Below are 25,715 nucleotides of genomic sequence, written 5' to 3'. Positions count from 1 at the left end.
TCACAAAGTAGTGATTAGAGGATCAGACCCTCGCACAAGGAGTATCCATATCAAGACAGGCGAGACGGGACTCATGCCTAAGTGCTACAAGTTTTGCAAACGAGTAGCACCAAAAAGTACCTCTAACGCAGTGTCTGTGAGTATATAGCGCCTCCCAAAACTAAATCTCGTTTCGCATGGTGAGAAGCTTGCTAGCGATATTTAGTTGCGACACCGCTCCTGTGGAAAAGAAACAGTTTCTAGGCACCTGCTAAAGTACGTGCTGTACTCATAAAATATTTGCCGCAGCATGAATGGCATCGCAAATAAATACATCACAATCAGAACTGCACCCTGTAAAACAGGATTAAATGAAGAAACATATTTGTGGAGAACCAACCGGTCACCGCGCAATATCCAAATACGATAAATCGTTTCACGCTCTCAAAGGAAACAACAAATTTATTCATTGAATTTAAATCTAAATTGCAATATTTTTAAGTGCATATTTGTAATTTCTTCAAATTAAGCGCCGAAGCGCGGCTTGATTTTCTTTTTGTAATGTCATGAAGCTATTATATGGTGTTTAAAAAAGTGTGTAATTTTCGGTTCGTTTTTCGCACGTGTGTTTCATTCTAAAGAGTAGCCGTTGCAATGCCATAGATGAGCACCGGCGCACGCACCCCTCGGTCGTAGAAGTTCTTGAAGTCGCTGACAAACACCCTTCGGAGCAAATCCAAGTCTTTGACGGCTACCATTGGCGCGTCGCCGTTGTAGAACCTGCGATTTAAAAAACAAAATGAAAGACGGGTACAATTTCCTGTAAGGCCGAATTAGAAAACAGCTCTCGAGGAGGAGGAGGGAGGGGAGGGTGCCCGTGTGACATAACGTGTGACTTCACTCGTGACCCTCGTGATGTCACTCGTGACTCTTGTGACGTCACTCGTAAGCATCATGGCCCTCGTGAGGTCACTCGCGAGCCTCGTGACCCACGTGACGTCACGTGTGACGCCAGGCGGTTACGCCGACGGCGACGGTGACGCCGCTCAACCCGGAAACGGGCGCCTGAAAGCTGCGCTTTAAAAGGGGCCGACCATTCCCAGTTATGCAAGGCACATGTGATGTCAGGAGGTCATGGTCTACACAAGGCGAACGAAAAGATAATAACCTTGCTATACGTATATGGCTCGCACGTGACGCCAGACCGCCCTTCTATCTCTCACGCGCCTTTTGCGCCAATATGCCTGACCAAGTGACGTCAGTGCAAGCCATGCAAAGTCAGATACAAGTTAAAAATATTCCAGAAACGTGGTCTCCTTACCTCCAGCCACTGTTCCTCCGCGATGCGCATATAGACCAACAGGGTGTTTACAAACTGGCCAGCGTTTGCCTGCGCCATGTGTGGACACTAGGCGTGTCCACAAACCGGGTTCTTGTAAAATTAAAGGTGCGCTCATGCGGCGTACCGACAACAGCGCCACCCAAGCGGTGAGACATCAGACCGCTGATGTCACGTCACTTGTCATGGCTAAGTACTCCTTTTCTTTTTTTTTTGGCTGGTTTGCGGAGCGATTTGGTGGGGTATCTGGTACGTGGTAGTGTTTATCTGGGACACTCCTACATGATATTTAAATAATGTTTGAAAGCAGCCACGCATTGAATGTTACCTTGGCCTCTGGATTGCACATGCTTTGTTCGGGTGTCAGTGTGGCAACCGTGGGTACGCCTTTGCAAGGCTCGACTATGAGACGATTTTCGCACGCCAGCAGCCAGATAGTGACATTTAGAGGCGGCACTTTCAAACGTCTATGGTGGAATAACACGAGCAGCATTTCGATGTCCACGTTTTTTTTCTGGTGAAGCTAGAGTGCAAGAAGGACGGCTGGCATGGTGCATTTTAAATAAAGCCGAGAATTTTTTGTGGAATTTTCAAATAGCGAGACTAGGTAGTTATTAAATAAAAATACTTTTTATATGCATACTTTTCGGTTCTTAAAGAACAAAGTTAGAGCTTGAAAGATATGAACATCGCGATTTTAAAGAAAGTCACGCTTATTTGACGCTTCTTTCACCTGATGTAATGTTAAGACGTTGACAGACGAATTGCATTGTCTATGCACTTATTTTTTAGTAGAATTCAGTGGATTCCGAACCAGGCCAATAAACAGAGACCCAGCTTTCCAGGTCTCTGTCGAATTAAAAAGAAAAAAGAAAATGTCGCCACTCATTCACGCTTACTTTATTTTGGGTACGATCTGGGCACTGTCACGCATCTTCCGAAAACCAATAAATAAGAGTATCCGTTTTGTAATATCACATTTAGAGAACGGCCGACGTCTGCCAAACGTCGCCGACACCACTTAGGCAATGACAAGGGTTGCTTGTACTCCATCTCACGCCGAGTGCGACCCCGTTTGACGCCGACATTCAATGAACGCCAATCAAGCGCCCCCAAAAGTGCTTCGTCACAGCGCTCAACCTTTATACGTGTTTGCGACATCTGGCTAAATTATTCAAGCATAGAAAAACGCGCAGGATCATTGGGCATTCAATGTGCCTGGTTGATTTAGCCAGGAACATCAAACACGCAAAGACAACGATAGCCGTGACGGTGCCCTTTGGCTGCAGTCGGACGTGGAGTCAAACGAAATATAGGCTACCCCCCTAAGGATACGATAATGGTCTGATACCGAGCAGCGTGACTCCTGATACACTCTTACCTTTGTTATCATATTCCACGTGATTCTGTTGGCGCAGCCAATGCCAATATACCTCTTGGATGGCAAGGTCATAAGCGCTCCTTATTTTTCGGCATCACCCACTAGCAGAGTTGTGGCTATCTCAAATACTCTGCGCAAAATACTGTATTTGAAATACTTTTTGAAGTATCTTGGTATCTAGTGAATAATTTTGATCGAGAGTATTTGATACTTTATTTTAATTAAATTTCTGAGTACCTTGTACTCATTGTCTCAAATACATTTTCGACATTTCGCAAGTTTCCGAGTTTTTCGGTATAAAGTGGCGTGGTACGAGCAAACGTGAACATTCTTTCGAGCAACCAAATCCTCTTGCTAGCTCTTATTAGCTACGGCGACTTTGACTGAGCCCGTGAAAACATCACTTTTTTCCGATTTTCACTCATGATTCAGCCCAAAGTTCGTACAATGAAGGTTTTCCCCTCACCTTCCCGAAGGCGCTTTTTGTTTCCTGGAGTTTCCTTCCAAAACATTCTCCAACAAAAGGGGTGCTTTCACGGAAGTAAAGATTGCCACCCTGAGGCGCAATGAAGACCGGGAAAAGACCTACGACAAAAATGCAGACTTGGGTGTCAAGAAAATAACAAATAGAAGAAAATAAGAAGTGGACACACAAAAAAAGACATTTTTGTTTGCTTTTGGTATATTTGACCCCGCTATGACAAAACGTCGATGTTGTCTTTTTTGTTTTCTTTTTGCTGTCAGTCCGTCACCTATTGCTCTCGCGAACACTGTCTGTAAGCGAACATTGATAAGCAGAGAACAGGACAGGAAACGAACTAGCTGGAAAACCTCAAAATGTCAACTAAGTGTCCCCCGACGTTGAGTGCCTTTCTGAACGCAACGTAATTGAAGAAGGTGCGGCCACTGCACTGTCTATTATGTGGGTTTTCTTTGTTATCTAGTAATTCATATCCGTATCCCAAGTTCGTTTATAGTGAACTTCCCCTATAGGAAATATTATTGTAGTTAAACGATGCGTCTGAGGTGCGCCGCTAGACGTGATATTCAGCGATTTGTTGCCCCTACGCCTCGGTGTTTACCCAACACAAGGCCGGTCCGCATACCCACAGGCCTTGTTGGGGTGTTCATGTTATCTTTTTTAATAGAGCGCGGGGCACAGTGTGATGTAAAAATACTAACAATTTGCGAAGTGACGTTAAGTGCCGGATCTCTCCCGAAAGCAGCCCTCAGAGGATGCGAGCTTGACCCACTTTGGCGTTTATGCTGAGCTGGGCACCTTATTCATACAGGCCGGAGTGGAAACAAAAGAGCCCCTCTTCCCCCTCACCGGAGAACACGAATCCCAGCCGAACGCTGACGACGCGTTCGGTTAAGTGAGCTGAACGCTGAGTCATTGTATTTGTTGTCTCCATCCATGCAGTTTTAAAGTTAACAGCTTGGGGCGTTACGGTCTGATTTCCTCCCCAATAGCTAAAGCGACCTCTGTCTTGTTGTCCCAAAAATGTTTTGTAACATGTATCAGTGATACTGCCACGCGCATTGCCGAGCGAGCGTGTAACCAAATGGTTGGCGCGCATGGCTTTCGCGCGAAGGTTCCGGGTTTGATACCAGGGAGCGGACTCCTATTATATTTATTTTTTACACTTAAAATTTTCGTAAGTTCGAGAACCTTGTCGTCTGATCGAGTTACGAATGTTCTACGCACCGAACTTTCTACGCATAATTTTCCAGAAACCCCCGCGGGCACGAAAGATGCTCCGAGTGGCGGTCCGGAGTCAGTCTCGTCCCATCGCTCGATCCCGCTGTTTCGCCGACATCGACGCCTGCGACGTTAGCCTTTGTCTATTTTGTTTTGGGCCCAAGTTCGCCCCATTAAACGTTAAGTTTCTTCAGTTATTCGACGCCTCATCATTTGTCATTCGTGACAATATCCTGCTCTTTATAGTTGGACTGCATAAAATAGCCCCTACGATACTTTTTTTTTCCGTTTTGTGTTGTTGCGTGCTAATAAACCATTCTGTAACCCAGATTTGCGCAGCTGTATAATTGTCGTTGTCATTGACGTCGATACAAATTACGCAATGCGGAGGTATCTTCAAAAGTAATTGAATTACATTTCTAAGTATTTGTACTCTACTCAAGATAGTTTACAGTGAAAGTAACTTGAGTAGTATTTTAAATACTTCATTAAGCAGGCATTTTGTAACTTAACTTAAATACTTGTATCAAGTATTTTGTCTCGCACTGCCTACGAGTGACCAGCGTGGCTTCAAGTAAAGACTCGTGTTCTCATTGGCGGAACACGCATCCCAGCCGATAAGAAGGCAGCAGTGCAAGTGTTTTCAATCCTATATCATTTTTGTTTTTCGGAGTGAAAGTTTCGTAAGCGAGAATATTCGTCCTGATGTGGATTCTCCAAGAAGCATTGTACATAAACGCGGGATACCACCGTCCTCGAAGGATGCGAACAGTTGCGGTAGTGCGTCGCGAGCTGTCAGCTTACCCGAAAATATCTCCGTATCTGGACGCCCAGCTTTCCAGGACCGCTTGCATGTCCTGCGCCACATAAAAAACAACAAGGAAAGAAAAAGAAGCAGTGATGAATATACAGTGCATCGGCATCAATAAACTCCAGACGAAGAACGTACACTGTACGACACTGTTAGCGCAAACTAGATATCGACGATTATTTAGATTTTGTTTCGTTTTGGTGCATCCAGTCACTACATTCTACCTATAAAGGCAGTGAACGAAGATGCCTCCACTCTAATAGTTTCGATAACAACATTTATATATGAAATACAGGTTAAAGACAGAAAATATTTTTTTAGATAATTAGATTAATTGATCCACCTCAGATTGTATATAAAATTAAAACTACCCATGATACTAAACTATTCCTTTGTTTTAGTTCAAACTCGTACAATAAAACTATTAGGCAGCGCCAGAGGCACAGAAGTTTACTCTTAAAGGGGCACTGCAACAACGTTTTGACTGGCTTTTAATTTGCACCGAACCTGAGCGCACTGAACGTAGTAACTTAAAAAAATTTTTCTCAAATTTCGCTTTATTTTAAAAGTTATAGGCAAATTAGAATTACAAAAACAAGCAAAAAATAACCTCCTTCATGACGTCGTAGGCCCTGGCTTGAGTGTCCGTGAGCTAGAGGAGGAGTAGTGAGCTTATCGAGCGCTCACGGCTGCCGCACTCCGTGTCGACGGCTCGAGATGGCGCCACTTAAGCAGGTGTTGGATAGGCTCCATGAAGCGGGCGACCAGGGCGGCTCGCATTGCATTTGCTGCGCGATTAACGACTAATTCGGCATAACACTTCAAGGGCCACAAACGACAGCAAATACAGGGTAAAGATCTGCTCAGAACGGGAGCCACTTCGCGCTGCCATACCGCCAAATGTCCAAATCGCAAGCCAAGCCCGCGCCGAAAGCCTTCGGAACGCTCGGAACCGGTCGGATCCTCGAGCCGGTATACGACCGCAGCGCCACCGCGTACATCCGGGACCTTTCCACGCTCGCCGTTCGTCGAGGCCTCGTGCCACTAGCCCTTTCTACTATGCGCCGTTTTTTCCGCCACTTGGTGGCGGGTTTGTCGACGGGTCTTTTCTTGTTTCCGTACTTTATACACTGCATTTGTTGCTTTTCTGATCTAAAATACACAACAAAAAAGTGAAAACCGTTTACAACTCCCTGTAACACCGAATTAGAGCGCAGCTCTTGAGGAGGAGGAGGAGGGAAGGGTACTGGGGTGAAGTGACCTGGGGGGATGCCGATGATGTCATCAGTGACGTCAATGATGACATCATCAGTGACGATGACGATGCGGACTCCGATGACGTCATCAACGACGATGACGATGACGATGCGGATGCCGGTGACGTCATCAGTGATGTCACTGATGACGTCATTCGTGATGATGACGACGACGATGCGGATGCCGGTGACGTCATCAGTGACGTCAGTGATGACGTCGTCAGCGACGATGACGATGACGATGCAGATGCCAGTGAGGTAATCAGTGACGTCACTGATGACGTCATCAGTGATGATGACGATGCAGATGCCGGTGACGTCATCAGTGACGTCCCTGATGACGTCATCAACGATGATGACGATGACGATGCGGATGCCGGTGAGGTAATCAGTGACGTCACTGATGACGTCATCGGTGATGATGACGATGACGATGCGGATGCCGGTGACGTCATCAGTGACGTCACTGGTGACGTCAACAGTGATGATGACGATGACGATGCGGATGCCGGTGACGTCATCAGTGACGATGACGTCATCGGGGAGGTCACGTGACATCGGCGGGGGGTCACGTGACCCCGGGGGTGGTCACGTGACCTCTGGGGGAGGGGTGTCACGTGACTTCAGGGGGGTCACGCGACCCTGGGACGGTCACGTGACAACTGGGGGTCACACCTTGGGGGTCACGTGACCTTGCGGTGACCTTGGGGGTCGCGTGACCTTGGGGTGACCTTGGTTACGCCGACGGCGACGCCGACGGCGACGCCGACGGCGACGCCGCTCAAGCCGGGAACGGGCCCCTAAGAGCTGCGCTCTAAAACTACTTCCATACATAATTAAAACGGTTCGCGACACTTTCATTTTGTATCTCAATTAAAAAAAAGTGAAAGCCGTTTACAACTCCCTGTAACGCCGAATTAGAGCGCAGCTCTTGGGGAGGAGGAGGGAAGGGTACTGGGGGTGTCAGGTGACCTTGGGTGGGGGTCACATGACCTAGGGGGGTGACGTGACGATGACGATGCCGATGACGTCATCAGTAACGATGACGATGCGGATATCGATGACGTCATCAGTGACGTCACTGATGACGTCATCAGTAATGATGACGCTGACGATGCGGATGCCGGTGACGTCATCAGTGACGTCACTGATGACGTCATCGGGGGTCACGTGACGCCGGGGGTCACGTGACTTGGGGAGCCACGTGACTTTGGGTGTCATGTGAAACTGGGGGAGGGGTCACGTGACCTTGGGTGTCACGTGACCTTGGGGTCACGTGACCCTTGGGGAGGGGTGACCTTGGGGTGACCTGGGGGTCACGTGACCTTGGGGGTCAAGTGACCTTGGGGGTCAAGTGACCTTGGGATGACCGACGGCGACGAAAACGCCGACGGCGACGCCGACGCCGGCGGCGACGGCGATGCCGCTCAGGCCGGGAACGGGCCCCTAAGAGCTGCCCTCTAAAATTGGAGCGCAGCTCTTAGGGGCCCGTTCCCGGCATGAGCGGCGTCGCCGTCGCCGTCGGCGTAACCAAGGTCATCCCAACGTCACTTGACCCCCAAGGTCATCCCAAGGTCACCCCAAGGTCACGTGACTCGGGTCACGTGACACCCAGGGTCACGTGACCCCCAAGTCAGGTGACCCCCGGGGTCACGTGACCCCCGATGACGTCATCAGTGACGTCACTGATGACGTCACCGGCATCCGCATCGTCAGCGTCATCATCACTGATGACGTCATCATTGACGTCACTGATGACGTCACCGGCATCCGCCTCGTCATCGTCATCATCACTGATGACGTCACCGGCATCCGCATCGTCATTGTAATCATCACTGATGACGTCATCAGTGGCACCACTGATGACGTCACCAGCATCTGCATCGTCATCGTCATCATCACTGATAATGTCACCGGCATCCGCATCGTCATCGTCATCATCGCTGATGACGTCATCAGTGACGTCACTGATGACGTCACCGACATCCGCATCGTCATTGTCATCATCATTTATGACGTCACCGGCATCCGTATCGTCATTGTCATCATCACTGATGACGTCATCAGTGACGTCACTGATGACGTCATCGGTATCCGCATCGTCATCGTTACTGATGACGTCATCGGCATCGGCATCGTCACGTGACCCCCACCCAAGGTCACTTGACCCCCCCCAGTACCCTTCCCTCCTCCTCCTCAAGAGCTGTGCTCTAATTCGGCGTTACAGGGAGTTGTAAACGGCTTTCACTTTTATTTTGTATCTCGACTAAAAAAAAAGTGAAAGCTGTTTACAACTCCCTGTAACGCCGAATTAGAGCGCAGCTCTTGAGGAGGAGGAGGGAAGAGTACTGGGGGGGGGGTCAAGTGACCTTGGGTGGGGGTCACGTGACCTAGGAGGGTCGCGTGACGATGCCGGTGCCGATGACGTCATCAGTAACGATGACGATGCGGATACCGATGACGTCATCAGTGACGTCACTGATGACGTCACCAGTGATGATGACAATGACGATGCGGATGCCGGTGACGTCATCAGCGATGATGGCGATGACGATGAGGATGCCGGTGACGTCATCAGTGACGTCACTGATGACGTCATCAGTGATGATGACAATGACGATGCGGATGCCGGTGACGTCATCAGTGGTGATGTCGATGACGATGCGGATGCCGGTGACGTCAGCAGTGAGGTCACTGATGATGTCATCAGTGATGACGCTGACGATGCGGATGCCGGTGACGTCATCAGTGACGTCACTGATGACGTCATCGGGATCACGTGACCCCGGGGGTCACGTGACTTGGGGAGCCACGTGACTTTGGGTGTCACGTGACCTTGGCGGTCACGTGACCCAGGGTGTCACGTGACCTGAGGTCACGTGACCTTGGGGTGACCTTGGGGAGTCACGTGACCTTGGGTGTCACGTGACCTTGGGGTCACGTGACCTTGGGGTGACCTTGGGGTCACGTGACCTTGGGATGACCTTGGGGGTCACGTGACCTTGGGATGACCTTGGTTACGCCGACGCCGACGGCGACGGCGACGCCGCTCAAGCCGGGAACGGGCCCTTAAAGGGATACTTCAACGAAATTTGAAATATTCCCGTCGTGTTCAAAAATAGGTTGAATATGATCCACAATATCCGTAAATGACAATCGCACGTTTGTATTTTGATCCTGGTGGCTGTATTTTTCGTTATAAACGGCCCACTCTGGCAAGCGCTCGGAGAAGGCCCAGCTTAGAGCACGTGACATCCAACGCAATCGTGACGTAGGTCGTCTCAATGCGAGCAAAGCTACGGCGAGGCTGATGTCGAGAGGATGGCCTAGTCGTTCCAGCCACCGAAGCGGCTGCTTTTGTACGAATTTTGAGTGACGGGTTAATCTTCTATAATCTTCTAGGGGGACAATAGCGACTTCTGCGACACACAAAAGGGATTCTCGGGAAAAGGGGAGTTCCTCCTTTCCCCCTTCTCTCGTCGTGGGCGGAGACGAGACAACCTCCGTCACTAGCTGTCAAGGTTCCTAGACGAGCATTACAAACGAGGCGTTAGCGACATCCACCAGGTGCTCTTTGCTAATCATTTAATTCGTTTTAAAATTCCTTTTCGAGACTTTTTAGAGCGCAGCTCTTAGGCGCCTGTTTCCGGCTTGAGCAACGTCGCCGTCGGCGTCGGCGTCGCCGTCGCCGTCGGCGTAACCGCGCGGTGCATTATGGGTAAATTTCCCCGCTAAACCTAGCGGAAAAATTTCCCCGCTAAATCTAGCGGAAAAAATTTCCCCGCTAAATCTAGCGGAAAAATTTCCCCGCTAAATCTAGCGGAAAAAATTTCCCCGCTAAATCTAGCGGAAAAAATTTCCCCGCTAAATCTAGCGGAAAAAATTTCCCCGCTAAATCTAGCGGAAAAAATTTCCCCGCTAAATCTAGCGGAAAAATTTGCCCGCTAAATCTAGCGGATAAATTTTCCCCGCTAAATCTAGCGGAAAAGATTTCCCCGCTAAATTTAGCGGAAAAAATTTCCCCGCTAAATCTAGCGGAAAAAATTTCCCCGCTAAATTTAGCGGAAAAATTTCCCCGCTAATTCTAGCGGAAAACATTTCCCCGCTAAATCTAGCGGAAAAATTTTGGTCACGTGACCCGGGGAGTCACGTGACACCCCTAGGTCACGTGACCTCTGAGGGGGGCACGTGTTTGCCCCCACGTGACCCCACCAAGGTCACGTGCCCTCGGGGAGGTCACGTGACCCCCCCCCCCGAGAGCACGTGGCCCTCAGTACCCTCCCCTCCTCCTCCTCAAGAGCTGCGCTCCAATTCGGCGTTACAGGGAGTGGTAAACGGCTTTCACTTTTTAACAAGATATTGGTATGTTCCATGTAATACTGCTCTTTTGAACACATATAGACCAAAAAATGAGCGCCGAAATTTCGTTTTAGTATCCCTTTAAGAGCTGCGCTCTAAAAGCTTTTAGCGGCATGGACCACTAGTATGCCCAGGACCAAAGACGTCACATATTGCGGGCTTTCGGCAACGCGGGTCGCCCTCGTAAGTGGAGGAGGTTTCCGCGTCGTCCGGTTAAAATATGACGCACTGATATTTAGTTACTCTCTCCGTGCCGGCTGGCGTGCCCGAACCCCAAGAGACGTGGAAACCGCCAAAATGGTAGACGCTTTAATATGATTGCAGGGCCCCTTTAACATGACTATGCGTTTACCTAAGAATGTACTTGTCGCGTGCTGCGCACAAGTCTTATTTGCTTATGAGGGCACATATTGCAATATGCAAGAAATGGAAATAAAAATCTGCTCTATTGTATTCTAAAGATTGGTAGCCTTAAAAGCGGTGCCGGCGAGAAAAGTCAGCTTTCGCTTGTCTGCTCTGAAGGAATGTTTATACTCCGTCGTAACGTCGATGAGCGCAAGCTCCCGACCGCGTTGGCCACAGTCCCTCTATACTCAGAAAGCCTGGCAGTTCGACGACGTAGCCACACAGTGCCCGGTCGCAGATTTGGAGCGCGAGGATCTGGTACCACAGAGCATCAAAGAGCCATTTCTCAGGAAACCTGGAGGTCAGCGCACAGTTTTTGCAGCGGAGAGGACCCGAAACACACTTGTTCGCTTGGGAGAAGTGTGTTTCGGCGTCTCGCCGCAGTGGGGCGTCAGTCACGTGGGTATCCTCTCATTCGTTGCCTGCCACTCCATCTTTTCTATTTCGGCGGCCGCTTCTCGTGGCGGTCTGCCAGGTTTTGTCAGTACATAGGAGGCTATGCGTTGGCAGCCCAGCGCTCGTCGGCGTAGCCCACGACAAAATATAGCATGCTCTATTCACGTCGTCGGCGAGCGCGAATCGACGGCGGTCGCTTTCCAGAGAAGCCTTCTCGCGAGCACCATATTTGGGAATCTGGATGTTGGGGCCAGTCGGAGCGCTTGAGACGCTCATTTCTGCTATCTGAACCTGCGATTCTTTGCCCTGTGTCGTGTGCTCGAACTTCTCGTGTTGGTGTTGGCGTACATATTTAACGTACGTGCGCTCGACTGTGCAAGTGTGTGTGTGTGTGGACGTAGACTCCTCCAAGGATGCGCTACCCCCGAGAAGCGTCGTAGGCCTAACGAGCCAGAGACGCACATGAACATTCTACCGGCAAATGCTGGAAGCCGGTTAATGCGCCAAAGTTTAATGAAATATAATGAAGGGTGACCTAAGTTTGTCGCTATATAAGGTCACCAGTCGTACACACTGGCACTCGTTTGGAATCGAAACAACAACAAGCGCCGTCGTATGCACGGAAACGGCGAACCCAGTGAGACACATTTTAACTATTTAGCACGCCAGACACTTTAAAGTGGGGTGTCTCAGCTTGTGTAAACGATAGTAGCGGTATACGATGAAAATGGTACTGAATCCCGTATTTTTTTGTATGGGTTTCGTTAAGTGAGCTTCAATGTCGAACGCGAAGATTGCGTGATTTAGGCATCTTATACGCTGTCTTCGATGTCAGTTTCTTGAGTCAACGTGAAAGGCTGTGCAAAGCGCAAGTTCGTCTGCTTCTTTTGCATGCGTTGTGGTGACGTCAGAACGCCGAGCTCTGATTGGCTCTGATTGAAGTGGGTACACCATGAGGCAGCTTGCTTTGAGGTCTACCCACTGTCCTCCAATCGGTGTCGTTCTGACGTAACAACAAATCTTGCGCAAGAAGTAGACAACTTGTTCTCCACATAGCTATAATGATAGCACACCGGCCATCTGTCAGAAAGAAGTTGCTGTGGAATATAGAGTGCATCGTTTCCATCGGAGTATCCTGGCGGATTCACCAAAATCGCTTGGCGCGAGTCCGGCGATCCTGCAAAGCGATGTACTTGGACGGACAGGATATTGTAATTTTTTTGTTTTTCCGTCGACACATTTTTTGACATTTTGGAGAAAATAAGATTCGGTTTATGCTTGTGCCACGTGGGCAACTCGAATGCCATTTACAACGAATGACATTTGATCAATTGGCCTATCAGCGCGCGACACTCCGAGCGTGGGGCGTTCCACGCGCGACAGATCGCCAGCCGACTCGCCGATCACACGAATGTCATTCGTTGTAAATGGCATTCCAGTTGCCCATGCGGCACGGGCATTACACTGGTCATGCCACCATTTTCTTCTTCTTGGACTGCTAACCACTGCACCAAATCGCGGCTTCGGAGCATGACCGCACCGACCGATCGCATGATTGGTTCCGACCAAAGAGCGGAAATACCCTCGGCGAGGCGACGCGGTGGCCACGGCGACGCGCATGCGCAAAATGGAGCAGTTCGTTTGGGCGCGCTGGACTGTAAACACAGTGCTTCGGGCGTCTGTCGGCGCGATGTGGCACGACTTAGTGGCCGACGAATGTCGTTTGGCGCTGGTGCGCGTTGCGTTCGTCGACGTTGTAGTATAAACAGCCCTTTTCACTGTACGCTGCGTGAACAGTTGACGCGAAGACGACACGAATAGCTTTTCCTGACCTACAAAGGTTATTGTGATCAACGTCGGATTTTGCTTCTACTGCACAACTTGGTGGCCCATCCCAGGCACATTTCACGTACTGCGACTTTCGTATTATAACTTCTACTCTACAAAGAAAGGAGGAACTGATAATTGAGTTCTTGTGTTTACTAGCGAACATGAGATCAGACTTCCGTGCACCCGACAAACTAACGTTAACGCACATTTATCAACGCCCGTTTTAAATCCATTTTTATAGTTTTGTCCTTTTAACACGTACTGGAGGTGGCAGGGCTGTCTAACCCGGGAAAGATTACGAGATGTGCGACAATGGGAGGTGCTAAAAATGTGAGAACATTTGTGCCTTTAACAAGCAATGACGGCAAGGATTTACACTGTTAATTTGTATTAGGAAATTTTGAAATAGTTTAGTTCTGGCAAAGTATAAGCGTGCACCTTCGAAGTAACTTGATCTTGCTGTGCAGTAGATAGTAAATAGGTGTCATTGCGCATGCCAGATATGTTATGGCAGTAAATAGAGGAACTTTAGCCCGGCAATTTGCCGGCAAAGGCGGAGGTGCTCCAGTTTAAGATGCTTTAACGTATAAGTTAGTGGCGACGAAGAGCCATGGTTTGATGAGATAAACCTAGCAGCAAGACGTTGAATCAACTCCACCTAAATTTACTCGCATTGATGGATTTATGCTTTTAAGATTAGGTAAATTGCCTGGAACATGTCTTCGACTGACGTTTTTATCGTTCTATCCCACCCATGCGTCTAAAATGATTCTGAATTGGCAACTTAAACGTCACAGCAGCCGGCATGTCATGCTACCGGATGACGCGATCCTGGTGTTTGATTGTAGAAATGCTGGCGAAGAAGACGAGCGGATTCAAGGGTCGGTAGACGCGGCTTCCCAACTCGCACGTGCTTTGGTTACCATCTAAGGTTTGGCTTCATGCCGACCTGCAGCAGAACTGGCAGTTCGCTGCATCCACCGCCGCTGCTGCTGCTCCAGTGCTAGGATTACGTCAGGCATCAACATGTCAATTTTATGACGTCGTCAGTTGGAAATAAAGGGACCACTTCTGAGGACACGGTAAAACAGACCAGTCGGAAACGCTTTCCGGGCACCATAGTTTAAAAGATTGAGGAACTTGAATGGCCTTTTGCTGAGTAACGAGAGTGAGAAAGAGTTGTACCGGGCGTTCCCGAGAAAAGAGCAGTCTGGTTTGCGGCCCGTGTAATTAAGCTATGCGTCGCAGACATATCGAACTCCGTGAGAATGCGATAGTGGTTGGGATAGAACGCGGAAGCTTGAGCAGACGACGATACCTGGGTGAAAGACAACTGCGAAAGACGAAATTTCTCTTTGAACCGACGTCCAGCTAAACTTAATATCGTAAAAAAAAAAAAAAAAAAGAACTGACGTTGTGGACGGTTTTAGGTTTAACATCAATGAAAAACAATTATCAGCAAGGAAAATGATATTGCTTTCTTTCTTGCTGGGCAGTTTTGTTTCGACTGAAATAAAAGCTGTAGGTACCCCCCAATGTAATTTCTTGTCATTCTACGATATAACGATTAGGTGAGGTCGGCTTAGAAGGACATTTCATTTTTTTCAATTATCTTCTTATTCAAGTAACGCCATGTTACCAAAATTTGTGTTCGATTCCAACCGCTATAGACATATTCTCACAACGTTTGAGGTTTCTGAGATGCATAGTTTAGTTTTCAGGTCGAAAAACCAGCTTTCGCTTCTCGGGAGCTCTTCGTATAGGAACCTAGACTCAACCGAAGTGCAACTGCGCCAATAAGCCGAAAATTGGATATTATGTTTTGGAGAAGGGGGCAGTTAACTTCTGCGTGTGACTGCGCGGACATGAGCTTCACATTAATTTCCAGCGGGCTTCACAAGACCACCATACCAAAGAGAAATGATCTACCATAAACAACAAAAATAAAAATAATATCACACGAAATTACCGCTCCCCAAATGTCATCGTTTCAGTCAGGGTTGAGCAGTATCGTGATACGAATATATCGCGATAGTATTTCAGAAATACATTTCGTATCTGTATTTCTGTATCGCGATACATTTTTTTCACCAGTATCTGTATTCCTGCATCGAAATACATTTAGAATGTTTCTTTGTATCGCGATATAACCAGAATGAAATGTATTTCGTTACATTTCTTGAGAAATATTCCCCCCATCCCTCCCCCCTCCGAAAACAAAAAATACAAGTCCGAACGCATCTCTTTTTTTTTTTTCAATTCTGATGGCACTAGGGTCAAGGGGATGCTGGGGCATTATTACTATGGTGACCAAAGTTCCTTCCGATTCTCCAAACTATTTTTCTTTGCGTCCTCTTCTCTGTTCTGAGAAGTGTTGCGTAGTCGGGGACTTGAACCAGGTAGCGTGTCAGGAGTGGAGTCAGGTCATCTTCTGCCGCAGGATCTTAGGTAGGGATTTCTCGAGTCATTGTTTGCTGGCATCCAACGCCCGCTGCTAACCGTCTCTCTTGCCTCAGCCTATACAGTACACCCAGCCGGCAAAGCTGAGTAGCAGTCCGTTGCAGCACGAGCCTAATGGCGGTTGACTTGAAATAGTAGGATGACTCACGCAGTTCAACACATATTTGAATGCCTCTGCGGCTGCGCCCGTAATATTGCATTGCTCAAGGGTACGTCATCGGCCGACGTGAACTTGACCCGCTGCTTTGATGATCCAAAACCCTGGAAAAAAGCCAGGCGTGACCTCGCTGTGCCGACCCAGACTTCGTACACCTGCAACTCGTCTCGAGCGTGCTGTTTCTCGGAGACGTCACACCTGTGCTGGCAATATCAGGTCGAAATCCACGAGGTCTCTGTTTGTATGATGCTAGGCAAAACTTGAGGACTGCAATCCATGCGCTGGTGGCGGAGGGTCGGCAGGAAGGACCTTCAGAACAGGGATGCCACCGTATCGTTTTTTGAACCGTAACAGAAGATAAGACATGTGTTCCAGGATGCTTCAGGTGGTGTACTATTTTCAAAAATTCCAAGTGACACTGCCTGCACGATCTTCAACTAGGTAACCTACAATGAAAGTACGTATTGTCCGTTCATACAGCAGCGTGGTAAAGTTTTATGTTCAAGGCCACAACTATAGATAAAGAATACCAGTTCATTCCACCGTGACGTCATGTGATCAATGTTGACAGGATTCCCTCGTCAGACAGACAGGATGTCACGGAATTAAGAAACCGCGGTCAGCCCTTGATGGAACGTTTTTTTTTTGAGCCCTTTAAAGACTCCTTGCCGTCCGAAACCACTACCTTCAAGGCAAAGTGCCAAGCCTATGGGAACGTAATTTCGGGATTGAAAATTTCCACTTCAAACTTCAAGCTTCATCTCAGTTGGCGTCTCAAACAAAATTTAAAAATGTATTGCACAGATGTATCAGTATTTCTGCATTTATATTTCTGCCCTCGCTAAAATGCATTCCTGTATTTGTATTTCCAAATATTTTTGCCTCTTTTTAAAATGTATTTCCGATACGTCCTACTCTTTCTCTCCCGTTTCTTCCAGTACTCCACAGGGAACTGTACTTCGGCTTTTACTCATTTCTAATCTACATTAATGATCTCCCTCTTCAATTCTCGTCCCCTGTTCGTCGTTTCGCTGTTGACTGTGTTGGTTATAAACTAACGAAAACCCCAGACGACCATCTTGCACTCCAGAACGACATTAACGAAATTACTGAATGGCGCCGCACATGGCAGATGTGTCTAAACATTAACAAATGCATGCACCTCTGCTTCCCACGTTCTTCCTCCCAGCCCTTAAACTCAATAAAATTCAGCGGCACTACCACTCAGACTGATAGACAGTCCAAGTATCTTGGTGTTCATTTAACCGCGAATATGTCCTGAAATGTTAATGCCGTAAAGACAATATCATCTGCAAACCGATCACTTGGCTATATTCGTCGTAATTTCAAGCCTGCCCCTTCTAACCTTAAACGTCTCCTTTACGTCACGCTTGTTCGCCCTAAACTAGAGTATGCTTCAACTATCTGGCACCCACATCACTCTTTTTTAAATAACGCAATCGATTCTGTTCAAAATCGTGCTGCTCGATTTACTCTTTTTAATTACTATTGATTTTCTAATGACACTGCAATGAAATCTCAATTAACTCTTTCCGACCTTTCTGTTCGTCGCAAAAATTCCCCGTGTTTACCTTTTTCATAAAATTTACGATTCGAAACCATTACTACAATCTCTCCTCAGCCAGCCGAGCTATATTTCCGCAAGACTTGATCATTCATGCAATATTGCCAGCTCCAAGACCACTTCAACAGCCCATCAACATTTTCTTCTACCAGAAACAATTGTGGACTGGAATGGCTTTCCCGATGACATCGTCCCCATCACACATAACGCTAAATTTAGAATTCTACTACCTCTGTAACGCCCCTTGGAGCCCATAGGGTAATTGTAGATAAATAAATAAACCTACATTGTTTCTATAGGCGTCAATGGAGCCATGGGTAGCCGCCCATTTAGCATCACCCAGCGGGAAAAACCTTGGACGTCTCCATTCTACGACAGTGCGCGCGGACGTGCAATGCTTCAACGTGCACTAGCAGTTTCACCATTGTTGTTCCATACTTGATAGGTACCGTATAAGAAAGCCGCTCGTATGCACCCGACGATGAATGCAGTTTCCGAAATATTCCATCCGAGTCGCAGGGCCTTCATGATCCGCCTTCTGTCAAACTCTCCGATTTAGCAGCTATTCCTAATACACGCGCGCGTAGTCTACAAAACGATCCCCTCGCGTATCCACGGCAGTCGTTAACTACCATCCACATTAGCAGCTGGTAGACGAAGCGGACGGCTCGTGAGCGACGAGCGCGCTCATTTGCATAGGCTGGTCATGCCGTTTTGGCTGGTTACTGCAAGTCAGGCGTTTTTTAAATCTCTTTTGTTGATGGTGAAGAACTGACAGTAACCGAAAGCTTAAAGAAACGCGGGGCACGTCCGGTTCCGGGCATCTCATTAACGCTCTACAGCCCGTGAGATTGCCGCGTTCCCTGACAAAGACGCCGCAGAAGGAATCACGATCGCAAAGAAGCGTAAACATAAGAAGCACCCGCCCGCCGTTTTGGTTTGGCTGTCAGGGGCTACAGAATCCCGAACTTCAAACAATGATTTCGATAGGTAACTTCCGATCACTTTGCGGGCAGAAACGGAGGAAGAGGAGCAGACGAGAGCGCGCGGGGTACTTCAAAACTCCGAGCTAAACTTTATTTAGTCTTTAATCTTTAAGCTTTATCATTTATTCAAATTATTAACGTAATAAATCTTTAAGCTTTATCATTAATTCAATTAATTAACGTAATTCATCTTTAAGCCTTCTCATTAAGGTAAAACGATAACACCATGTCGTCTGACCCACGAGACTGTGATGCAGAACAGAAAAAAAACAAAAACTTTTAGTCGAAGGAACAGACACTGAAGAGAACGTCTCACACTCAGCTAACTGGTTTATTTCTCAATCATCCTATATATACCCACACAGCCACTCTCAACTACCTTCTACGCAGAGATCCCCTCTGTGTTAAACGACATGATTAGATACCACCAGTTCATCCCCTGCGGACTAACACCCTTTTCAACAATAACATGCGCATATGTTTTACCGGGATATCATAATTGTTTGCGACTTTCGCGAGTAAGGTTGGGAAGGGGGAAGCGGGGTGCTGGAAAAAATCTTTAGATGGTGCTAACCTTTGAGCAACATTTGGACGCAGTGAATTACGTTGCTTTTATCTCACCTTTAAATAAAAATGTCCCGCTGATTGAGCTCAAATTCGTCAACCGCGAAAGGCCCCAAGTAAACGTATCAATTTCGAATGTTTACTTAATTGCACTTGAACAATGGAAACCTAGACTGCCACCAGTCAAGCGCGCCACGAAGAGCGCGCTACGCGCTGCTTGCTGGCGATGATTAAAAATGGAAGTGACAGCAACAGCTCCTTTTCCCCGTCACCCTAGGATAAATAAACAAACGAACAAAAGCAAACTAGCAACCAAGAAAGCAAGCAAGCAAAGGAACAAAGAAGGCAACAAGAGCATAAAAAGAAAACAATATCGAGAAAGCAAACAAAGGAGCAAGCAATCAAGCGAGAACAAACGTTCTGACTATGCTAATCTAATCAGGAAGGGGGACCTGCGAGGCATTCTGTAAGTGCTCTTGTTTTCTTGGCAACAGTTTCGAGGGCAGCAAGGACAAATTAAATGTCTTTCCTTCGTCCGAGCTTGTTAGTCATTGTTTTCTTCGGGACAACTTTTATTTGGGCAAACTACCTAGGAAATTCAGATCTGTAACGTAAAATGCATGCTCGGGAAAGCGGTAAATAGGTGAAGTGACAAGAAAGCAATTACTTCGGAACATTTGCAATTAGAAATAGAACCCAGGACCGCAAAAATTTGAGCCGGGAAATGAATCGCTGTGTCAAGGGGAGACTTGTGAAGCGATGGTTATTGAATATAATTTACTAGGGAACAGACGGCGAAACTCCAGCGGCCTTGGAGACGACAGCTTTTGCGTAGTTGGAACGCCTAAACGCGCGCGGCCTCGGGGTTTTCCTTTTTGAATTGGGAGAATGGGCTGCCACCACCTTATCGCTGTGGGCAGTCTTCGTGACAGCGGAGACGGCCGTTTCTGCTGTATCAGCGAATCAGATATTTTTACGGTGTCGGCGGCAGCCGTCTCCCTGTAACACAGCACGAAGGCGTGACAACGTGATGGGCTTGCGTTCTCTCGGATACGGGCTGCCCACACCACTAGGGGAGTATTTGGTGCCGTAGGCGCGCTGTTCCGTGCAAATGCGGGAAGGGGAGGGGGGGGGGGGGGGGGAGCAGAACGTATTCTAATATAGACATTTTCTACACCTGGACGTCGCCTCTTGAATTGCGGAACTTACGGTATGCAGGGTAACGTCGTTCTGCTCTCGTTACACCGCTGGGAGAAGCTCACGCTTTAATCGCGACTCTCCATCATTTCTGTTTTGCCTTCCGTTTACACTTTTACTTGTTCCAGATTGTAATGCCTCGCTTTTTTTTTTATTCCTTCCTTCACGCCATACCGGTTCTGTAAAGTACGTGTACGTGCACGTGGACGAGAGAGGTTTATACTCGGCACCCGACTGTGGTAAAACATCTGGTTCTCATGTCCCGTTTTCCTTATCGCGTGGGCGCGTGGGGTTGCGAGATGAGTCGCTTAATGGATGAGCCGCATTCTTCGCATTGCCTCGCAAAATGAACGAGGGGACTGAAGACAAGATAGCCATACAAAAGCGGCGACGTGCAGAACATATCTATATATACCGCGATCTTAGTTAAATGAAAATGTGCGCGCCTACGATGCTTCGTTACTCGCTGTAGAGGTCGTTGCCATTTAATCATCGGAGTAGATACTATAGAAGACGAGTATAGGTATCGTATTTCAACGTTGTCAACGGCGAAGTACTGCGAAAACACGGGCATTTTTTTTTATACTCGATATCTTCGGCGAGTTAAATCGATCCCTTTCTTTATATGTAATTTGTCGTAATTGCATTCGAACGCATTAAAATGTGAAATGTTTTTTTATCCGAACCAATAAGTCAAATATTTTATCCGTCTGTCTATTTGTCCGTCCGTGGAATTTCTCCGCGAAATTTACCGGAGAAATTGACATCACGTGACTTATGCACCAATTCAGAACCCGCGCTAAATTTCGCGGGCATATTGACGCCGCGGGACAAAGTCTGCATACACGTGTCATCCCAATATCTGTGCTTCGAATGCCGAGTGAAAAGTTTCTCCTTGAACTCATTGCCACGCGATATTCGAAGCACGGATCTCGCGGTGACTCGCATTTGAATATGTATGCTAACGGTCTTTTGTATGACGTAGAAGCAGTGGGCCACCGGCTTAACACAAATTCAGTTTTCCCGTTAAATCTAGAAAGGAAGTTTATGCCACGTGACCAAAACATCCTCAGTGTCCCCGATAAATTTAGCAGAAATATTGGTGTCACGTGGCCTGGCCATAACTTAGTTTCGCCGTTAAATTTAGCTAGAGGAGATAATGACCTCATTTGACCTTATATGACCTATGTACCGAATCTGTTTCCCCTCTAAATTTAAGAAAGAAATTGATAGGTATATTGGTTCCTCGTCACTGGCCGAAACAACTCTTTACAGGAGCCGTGCCATGGCACGTTAACTCACTGGCATTGGTGGGGCCCAAGTTTACTCGAACCCACCTGCACTGCCCAAGAAGTTTCTTTATCGCCACGTATTTTCAAGGGCAAAACCGATTGTTTTCTTTCAGTCTCTCCTCCGCAGAATCATGATGACGACATCGTGGGGAATGGCAGTGTTGGCGTTGTCAACCAGGCTATTCCCAGGATTCCGTCATCAAGTTTCGCGATCCCCGCGGAGAGGGTATTTAAATAATTCGGCTCATGCAGTAGATGTGGGCACTGCGTAAGCATTCGATTTGGGCTCGTGAAAATCAATGCCCGACATGCATTCGAGTAGTGGCTCGGGCCCAAACGCTGGGGTGACAGGAATAGCCGAACTTAAGCAATACGTTGAACTTAGCGCGTTCCAGTGTGCCTTGCCAACCCTGTGCCTTGCCAATCCCAGCACGTGGCTATGATAAGCATCGGCGGAATATAATAGGCTTCACATCTCGTGACCGGCTTTAATCTCAAGTTGAGGCGGTAAACGCTGCTGGCCTATTTTAAATATTTTTTTTCTGCGACTGCCGTTGTATGGAGAGAGAGAGAAAAAAAAAGATTTATCGCGGGCTTTATAACTTCTTAATATGAACGAATAATTCTAATCGGTATTTATTGAAAGCACTACAATTGCTGTATCGCCCCTCTAATATCATCTAAGCACATTTAAACAATCGCTCTTCTCCCCGGCAAAATGGTTAGAGTAACCGATTCGGCTTAAAATTGGTTCGAGAAATTAATACAGTCATTTGAACCAGTAACCGACATTTTGCTAACTAACAGTGCCGCGCAGTGTACATAGCGCGACACAGTTAACAAGAAAAAGTGATTGGAATTTTCTTTTTTCTTTTTACAATTAAAAGGATATCACCAGGAGTACTAGTTGACCGGAAGGTGCATAATTTGGGCGCTATTCTTAGCGTTGAACTTTGGCGGTAATCAGTGTTCGTTCATAGTAAAAGGCGAACAATCGAGTTGTCGTGTTTGCGCTAACAGTGTAAAAAAAAAATCACACAAAAAGTAAATAAAAAAATTGAAAGAAAACTGAAGGCGTTTTATTCAGCAAAACTACTTCGTACCCACGAAGTGGCACCGTGCTTGTTGAAAACGAAGCTACGTATGCAAACGAGTCATATTCTCTCAAATAGGCTTATTATGCAGATGGGTTCCTCTCTGGCCAAACGACCACCATCACGAAGTGGGCTAATAGCCATTTTAGATGGAAATGAAGTAATAGACGAAAGGGGCATTAGATTGCTAAGCATCCATTTTCGGGTTAGGTAAAGGCTTTCTCCGAAGACGTTTTTCGTGGAAATGGAGACTGTACAGACACTTTTAAAAATTTACAAGGGCGAAGTGCTGTGATCTCTACGTCGCCAATCAAAGGCCAGTGCGGGGAACCAATCGGATATATGCCCTGAGTTTTGAACTCGTGGTCTTACTGATTTAAAAAGCGGTCCCAGCTGAAAAGCAGATGCAACCCTCGTCTCCAATCCCTGCTTCTCACTGGCCTCCCGCAGACAACGTACTGTCTAGCATTACGGCCTTGGTGCGTTGACGGTACTCCGTTTCAGTGTAAGTCGACAGAAGGTCGAATTACACGTTTCCCGAGATCCGATTGAAACGATGGAGAAAATCACGTGACGGCTCTCCGCAGGAAGAGTGCATCCTGAAGGTACGTTGTCCCGTACCTCGCTTTCAAGCTTGGATTGGCTCGCTCGGGTTTCGGTTTTTGCCCGTTGTAAAGCTTTTTTTGCTGAATCAGAGTATGGATAGTCGGGCGTACCTCGGTCGACAGTGTGAGCTCAAACGGCCTATCGTAATTTTTTCTGCGTCAGCGGTTCCCACAAACTGCATTATCTCTTGATTTGATAAAGTGTTCCATGTATTGGACTTTAACTTCCCATTTTTAGCTTAGGTCAGACCGCAACTCCCTCAAGCACAGGCAGGTATGTCAAAGAAGCGTGGACGACTGTTTCAGCTCATATTGTCCTCGACAGTACGCCGTTTGCGCCATGTCTCAGTAGTGTAGAGGCTCAGCTGTACACCCACGCGCGGCTGTGACGTTACTCCGCTGAGGCGGCGCTGGTGTCTCCACGACGCACGCGCTGGCGCTTCACTCAACGCTAGTCTCGCTTCTGCGCCTGCACAATTCACTCACCTGGTGTGGGGCAAACACGGACCAGTTTGTAAACTGTGTGTGGGCAGCACAAGAGCTCGAAAGTCCAACGCGTATACTGAAGCAACAAGTTCGGGCTGTCGTAGATTCGGAAATTGTCAATATAAAGGTCCTGCACGCGCCGTAAAGGGAGCGACACTTTGTTTCCTCCTAGAATGGACCTTACGAGCCATCCCATCCAATTGAACACACAATATAATCCCGTGAAATGATCACATGACTACGCATCCCACACGTCGTTTTGCTCTTCCTGGAGGTCACGTTACAATCGCGTGGTATTAGACTGGCTGGGATGGCTTGTGGCGTCGACTGATCTCCTCCGAATGCTGACACGATGTATACTGGCCGATCGCTTTTGCATTTTTTGGTTTATTTCAAGGGGTCTGTGCGAGACAGCCTAGATTCCCGGAATCTTTATATTTTTAGGCTTTACGTCAAGACTGTCACTGATACTGTGGTGAAGCCGCCTAAAGGCAAAACGTCCGCACATACCTTCGTCCAGAACTGGTAGAAGTTGCCGGAGATGAGGTTTGGCTCGGGGCCGCGTATCCCCGTGCCCTCGAATACGGCGAATGTCCTCCGACGCCACCTGCAAGCAGTGCGGGGATTCATCTAGTAATGTACTCTAGCTTAAAAAAAAATGGAACTACTGCATACCGTAGGAACTACAATCAGGTTGTTATTTCATACGGTAAGATAAAGATATATGGTGTCCCCTAAGAGGTCAAGGAACGATGTGATTCACGCAATATGTACTAGATCTTGTGGCAGTTCGCCAGGAAACAACATATCTCTTGGAATCCGAGTGCCTAAACACCAGACGAACTCTTTGGTGTTCTACCATGGTAGCCTTATAACCACTAGATCGACTCTGTCCCATTGCTTCGCCACAGTAAAAGTACTCAGGGCTGAACGTAGCATGGTCATATTAATTCATACGCCCATCTACACATATTCATGGGCACTCATTTGTCAATGACGCAGAACTACAATACATGCGGACAACGTTCTTCCTAACTTCACTAAGATCTTTTGAATGCAAAAGGAATAGAAATAAACGTAAAAAAATGAAAATACTAGGAAAACAATATTCGGGCCCTCGAGAGACCCAAGAATAGAATTTTCTAGATAGTATAAAAAGCAAAGAAAAATCAATCACAAAAAAAAAAAAAAAAAAAAAAAACATTAGTATTTAGTGAATGACGAAGAATGATATAACACGCGGGCAATGTTCTTACTAATTTCACTGATTGGTGCTTAATCTTTTAATGCAAAATAAATAAAAATAAAAATAACGAGAGATTGAAATGTAAGGATGAAAATATCCGACACCCCGAGATACCCAAGAATTCTATTCTAAAATCAAACATCAAAATCAGTGGGTGATTGCCGAAAACATGTCAGCTAATATGATTTCAATTATTTCCTGTTCAAATAGTTTTAGTCATATTGCTAGGTGATGTGTTCACAATAAAAAAAACAGATACAAAACATCAAAGACCCAATATGTTGCTACGTTAATTATTATGCGATGTCTATAAAAACGATATATATATATATATATATATATATATATATATATATATATATATATATATATATATATATATACAACGGGCATGGTGGCGGGGGGCCGAAGGCGTGGGTATAGAAGAAAAGAACCCTTAGTGAAAACAGCAACAACGGACGATTCAATCTTTGACCTTTCGGCCGGAGTTCGGCCTTAGGACGTTGTTGCTGTTTTCATTAAGGGTTATTTTCTTCTATATATATATATATATATATATATATATATATATATATATATATATAT

General features: G+C 46.9%; 1 long non-coding RNA gene across 1 annotated transcript; it reads right to left on the bottom strand.

Annotated features, from left to right (window-relative positions):
• Nucleotides 1-668: 668 nt before the first annotated feature.
• LOC121832917 lies at nucleotides 669-24,481 on the bottom strand. The gene is made up of 3 exons (XR_006078480.1): nucleotides 24,395-24,481; nucleotides 5,206-5,258; nucleotides 669-759 (listed from the first exon to the last, which is right to left on the bottom strand). It is a non-coding gene; the product is annotated as an uncharacterized LOC121832917 (long non-coding RNA).
• Between the last annotated feature and the right edge of the window lie 1,234 nt (nucleotides 24,482-25,715).

This window comes from Ixodes scapularis, unplaced genomic scaffold, assembly GCF_016920785.2.
Source record: "Ixodes scapularis isolate PalLabHiFi unplaced genomic scaffold, ASM1692078v2 PGA_scaffold6__148_contigs__length_123643588, whole genome shotgun sequence".
NCBI classification, from domain to species: Eukaryota; Metazoa; Arthropoda; class Arachnida; order Ixodida; family Ixodidae; genus Ixodes; species Ixodes scapularis.
The sequence above is the reverse complement of the archived record's forward strand: the minus strand, read 5'-3'. Positions and strand labels throughout refer to the sequence as shown.